The sequence below is a fragment of the Triticum dicoccoides genome, unplaced genomic scaffold (assembly GCF_002162155.2).
Source record: "Triticum dicoccoides isolate Atlit2015 ecotype Zavitan unplaced genomic scaffold, WEW_v2.0 scaffold176814, whole genome shotgun sequence".
In the NCBI taxonomy this organism is placed as follows: Eukaryota; Viridiplantae; Streptophyta; class Magnoliopsida; order Poales; family Poaceae; genus Triticum; species Triticum dicoccoides.
This window is the reverse complement of record NW_021224103.1, coordinates 3,153-8,142: the sequence shown is the minus strand read 5'-3', so window position 1 is coordinate 8,142 and position 4,990 is coordinate 3,153. Positions and strand designations below refer to the sequence as shown.

General features: G+C 51.9%; 1 pseudogene; it reads right to left on the bottom strand.

Moving 5' to 3' along the window:
- Positions 1-1,169: 1,169 nt before the first annotated feature.
- Positions 1,170-1,308, bottom strand: LOC119344627 (annotated as a pseudogene).
- Between the last annotated feature and the right edge of the window lie 3,682 nt (positions 1,309-4,990).

Below are 4,990 nucleotides of genomic sequence, written 5' to 3'. Positions count from 1 at the left end.
CCCCCCCCCCAGTCGGATTGGACATGAATAATTTTTTGCTTAAGGAGACGCTCAACATGTGCTTGAAACTGAATGAAAACATCGAACACATCAGATTTTCTCTTAATAAGATAAAGCCAAGTAAACCGGCTATAAGCATCAATGAAACTGACATAATAATTATGGCCACTAACGGATGTTTGGGCATGACCCCATACATCAGAAAACACAAGCTCAAGAGGATGGTTCACAACACGACTAGACTCTGAAAACGGAAGTTGGTGACTCTTGCCCTGCTAACAGGCATCACAAATTGTTTCAGCAGTTTTATTGGACACAACTGGTAGTTCATGACGATGTAGCACATGACAAACTATAGGAGCAGCAGGGTGACCCAGGCGTGCATGCCAATGTGTAGACGACACACGAACACCGCTGAACGCCTGAGGAGAAGAGTGCATAGGAGATGTAGGTGGCGCGTCAAGTGCATATAAGCCATGGCGAAGACGACCACTAAGAAGAACGGCCCTCGTGTCTCGATCCTTGATAAAGAAACGAAAAGGGTGAAACTCAGCAAGGACATTATTATCACGAGTTAGTTGAGGAATAGACAACAAACTACGTGTAGCAGTGGGAACACGAAGAACATTAGAAGGATGCAGTTTGCGAAAGTTATGTGTGAGGAGTGAGGCCTGACCAACATGGGAGATGTGCATACCTGCTCCATTGGCTGTGTGCACCTGATCATGACCGCGATATGGTTCCTTGGTGGAAAGCTTGGCCATCTCGTTGGTGAGGTGGTTTGTGGCTCCCGTGTCCATATACCACGTAGGATCAATGGAGTAGGACGGGGTGCGCCCATGATCATGACTCGTCACCGCGGCAGCCTGTTTTTTCATTCCCCTTGCCATTATTACCCATGCCGAGGAAATCTTGCTTGTAGCGTCGATGGCACCGGGAGGCAATGTGATGCTCAAGGCCACACAGCTGGCAGGCCTGCTGAGCACCACAGCAAGGGCAGCAAGCCACCGGACGGGTGCCGCCAGTGATGGAGGGCGGGGTAGCGCGGGCCTGCGAGGATGAGGCTGCCGGTTTCCCGCCAGGCGATGGTGACGGCTTCTGCGGCTTACCGCGGGTCGCGGAGTTGGCAGAGATGAAGCTCGGGGAGGCACGACGCGCTTTAATGCGCTGCTCATGACCAAGAAGACGTGCATATAGCTCTCGTGGCGGAAGTGGCGCCTCACGACCATGAATATTCTCGATGAGATTATCATAATCATCATCAAGACCATTGAGCACGTGGGTGCTAAACTCCTCATCTCCAAGAGGCTGACCAATTGAGGCCAATGTGTCCGCGAGACCCGACATCTTGTTAAAGTACTCGGTGATAGAGAGACCATCAAGTTTAGTCTCCCCCAACTCAGTGCGTATGGCATGAGCACGTGTCGTAGACTGCGAGGCGAAGCTGCTGTGAAGTGCCGACCAAGCATCTCGGGATGTCACGGCGAAGATGACCAGCGACGACACGCTAGGAGTGAGTGATGACTGGATAGCGGAGAGAATCGCCTGATCCTGAGCCACCCACACATGGTGCGCCGGATGATACGGCGGCGGGCACGGGATGGAGCCGTCCACGTACCCCTCCAGGTACTGGCTGCGAAGGAGGGGTAGCACCTGAGCCTGCCAGGACAAATAATTATCCGGCGTGAGCTTCACCGGAAGGAGGTGTGAGAAGTAAAACGGCGTCGGTGCGGTCATGTGATCCGCATGAGGCTGTGCCGGTGGCGCGTAGCAGCCCATCATCGGGTCCGTCTCCGGGTTGGGGGCGAGCGCCAGTTGCGCACCAGCGTACGGAGACGCGGAGTAGGCGCCTGCAGGGGCGGAGCCAACACCCGAGCCAGCCGGAGCTCCGAGGGGCACAGATGGCGCAGCCCCGTGAAGCAGCGCAGGCAGCTGCACACTGTAGGGCTGGGGATGTGACGCCCCAGTGCAGCCAGACGCCGGCGACGTGCCATAGGGCAGCGGCCAGGCGGACGAGGATGGAGGCGCGGTGCCGAGGGTTGAGGCAGGGGCGCCGATCCAAGGGGCTCCATAGAGCAGCGACGACAGAGGCACGGCGCCGACTGGTGAGGTAGGGGCACCATACGGAGGTGCAGGGCCGCGGAACCCCGGCGGCCCAGCGGCAACGGCTGAGGAGAACCCGCCAGATGGGATCGGCGGGGGCAGGTCACCCGTCCCGCTCGACCCGATCGGGGAGGCTGCGGGCGGCTGCCGCCAGGGCGTAGCCAGCGGGCGGGAGGCCATGAAAGGCGACGAGGAAGTGAGCGTTGGGGCCGACGCGGCATCAGCGATGGCAGAGGCCGAGGAGTCGGCGGTGGCAGGGGCCGAGGCGGCGGCGGCGTGAGGGGCAGTGGAAGACATCAAAACCCTAATCTGATACCATGTAAGACATAGAGTTTGGGAAACTGCTCGACACCCTAAACGGGGTGTGGCTATCTCATTATATAGGAGTACCAAAGGGTACAATACAATTACAGATGTGTACAACGGGTTCACGTATAGATATACAATCTAACAAGCAGGAATCGCTAGTAATACCGGTCAGCCATACGGCGGTCAATCCGTTCCCGGGCCTTGTACACACCGCCCGTCACACTATAGGAGCTGGCCATATTTGAAGTCATTATCCTTAACCTAAGGAGGGGGATGCCTAAGGCTTGCGAAAGGTGCTACCTCCTTGTCCTTAGCTAGAAGAATTGTATCTCTGAAGTCGATCATTTTCTTCAGGTTTTTTCATTCTTATCATCAACAGACTGGCTGGACACGGTTTTCTCCGCCGGGTTTCGTATGTACATAGCTGATATCATGGCCGTGAGTAAAGTGTTGATATGCGTGCTGCATGCAGTTGAGGTCCCGCACTGACCCTACTGCTTTTCTTCAGCTTTTGTCATTCTTATCATCCAATTGGTCCTCTCCATTCTTCGTTGCTCGACCTCCATGCTTTTCTTTCAGTTTCTTTATTTTTTTTCTATATAAACTTTACACACATATATACTATATCTATACAAAATTAGAATGCTATCTTCTATATTGTCTCATCGTTTATTCTCTATTTTCTCTCACACTCACAATAATCATTTGTTTTCACACATTCTCTTAGAACATCTACAGCCGGGCGCCTCAAACCCCGCTCAAACTACCATGCGGAAGGCCCGGCAAAAAAAAGCAACCCAGGCGGGCAGTATAGACCTACGAAGCTTGATGAAATGATTCAAGAAAAAAAGCCAAGCTGCCGTCAAAGAGAAATGAGAAAAACAGAAAATTGTAACAATTTATGTTAAATATGATGAAAATTTAAAAATATTTTTCAATTTAGTAGGGCTATCGATGTACGTTTATGAGATGAATTTGTCACTCGATGAACAATCATCAGTTGATGGAATGCAATCTAGTGTCAAGCTACCTCATTCACACAACGAGAATTGATAGACCTAATGCAACAACAGAGAAGCTTACCGCAGTCCGGCGACACGGCTATTTAAGCTGGACGGCGCTCACCTAGCGCGGCGAGTGGGACTAAACCACTAGCTATCTTTGACGAGTTCATTATGTTGGGAACTCGGCAAAGCAAGACCCATGGGCCATGGCATTCGTATTTAAAAAATATATGATATAAAATGTTTACCGAGTCTCTGTTGGGCCGAAACTCAGCAAAGAAACACCGTCGCATGGCTCCCTCGCCAGCTCTACCGCAGGCCCCACATGTCATACTTCATCGAGTTTTTCTGTCTGGAACTCTGCGAATTTCAGATTCTGTTGAATTGTTTTTGTTCGTCGAGTCGTTTTTCGTTGGAACCAGACAAAGTCACAGCTCTGCCGAGTCCAATTTTGAATGAAACTAGGCAGACAAAAGTTTGCCGAGTTCCATGAACTCAGTGAAGTTCGATCTGGAATTCAGCACAAAACCAGATTCTAGTAGTGACGTACGGCACCTATGGCTGTCATGGAACGAAAGAAAAAGTAGCATCCAGAGTGCATCTTGGCACTTGCACAAATGTAGTACGGAGCAGGGAATAATTTGCTTTGCGTGATGATGAAGTTAACCTTTTGTTTTTGCGTGATGATGAAAGTAACTAATTACTACTTCCTCCGTTCCTAAATATAAGTCTTTCTAGAGATTCCAACAAGTGACTACATACGAAGCAAAATAAGTGAATCTACACTCTAAAATATGTCTACATACATCCGTATGTTGTAGTCCATTTGAAATGTCTAAAAGACTTATATTTAGGAACGGAGGGAGTATTTGCCAGCAGAATAATTTGCACATCCTGCATGGCGCCTATCGCGAGCGATTGGACGAAAGATATCCAAAGTGTAGATGTAGTACGAACCAGGGACAGGGAATAATTTGCTTTGGGTGATGATGAAAGTTCCCAACTATATTTGCCAGCAGGCACATATATCGTACGTACTACAAGGCTACAGGCTTAGGCAGCTGAGCATGCATGCAGAATGGCAGATGCACTAGTCCCTCTTGGGAGAACACCAATGGCAATGACGGCCATGGATCCACTGTTGCTTGCAGCCTCATTCTCTGGTTCCCCGGTAGCACTGCGCCTTCTTCTGGACGGGGAAGGCGAAGGTCCGGCCGTGTGGGCAGACGGGGTGCCAACTCCAGCATTCCTTGACTTGCTCCAGCATGGGGGCACCGACGACGAGGATGGCGTTGGCATGGCGACGTCGCTGCAGGCTTCCAATCCAGCGTCACTCTCGCCCTCGCTCCTAGAGGGCGTCACCGCTGAAGGGGACACCAATGGAGATGGCGCCAGTCGCCAGATACCTGCGCAGCGCCACCTTCGTCCACGGAAAGGCCAGCCACCTCCTCTACAAGGTCAACAGCCACGGCGACACTCCCCTCCACTGCGCCGCCAGGGCCCGGAGATCTTCCATGGTCTCCCACCTCGTCGCCCTAGCTCAAGGCGATGACGACGGTGCCGGAGACCGGCTC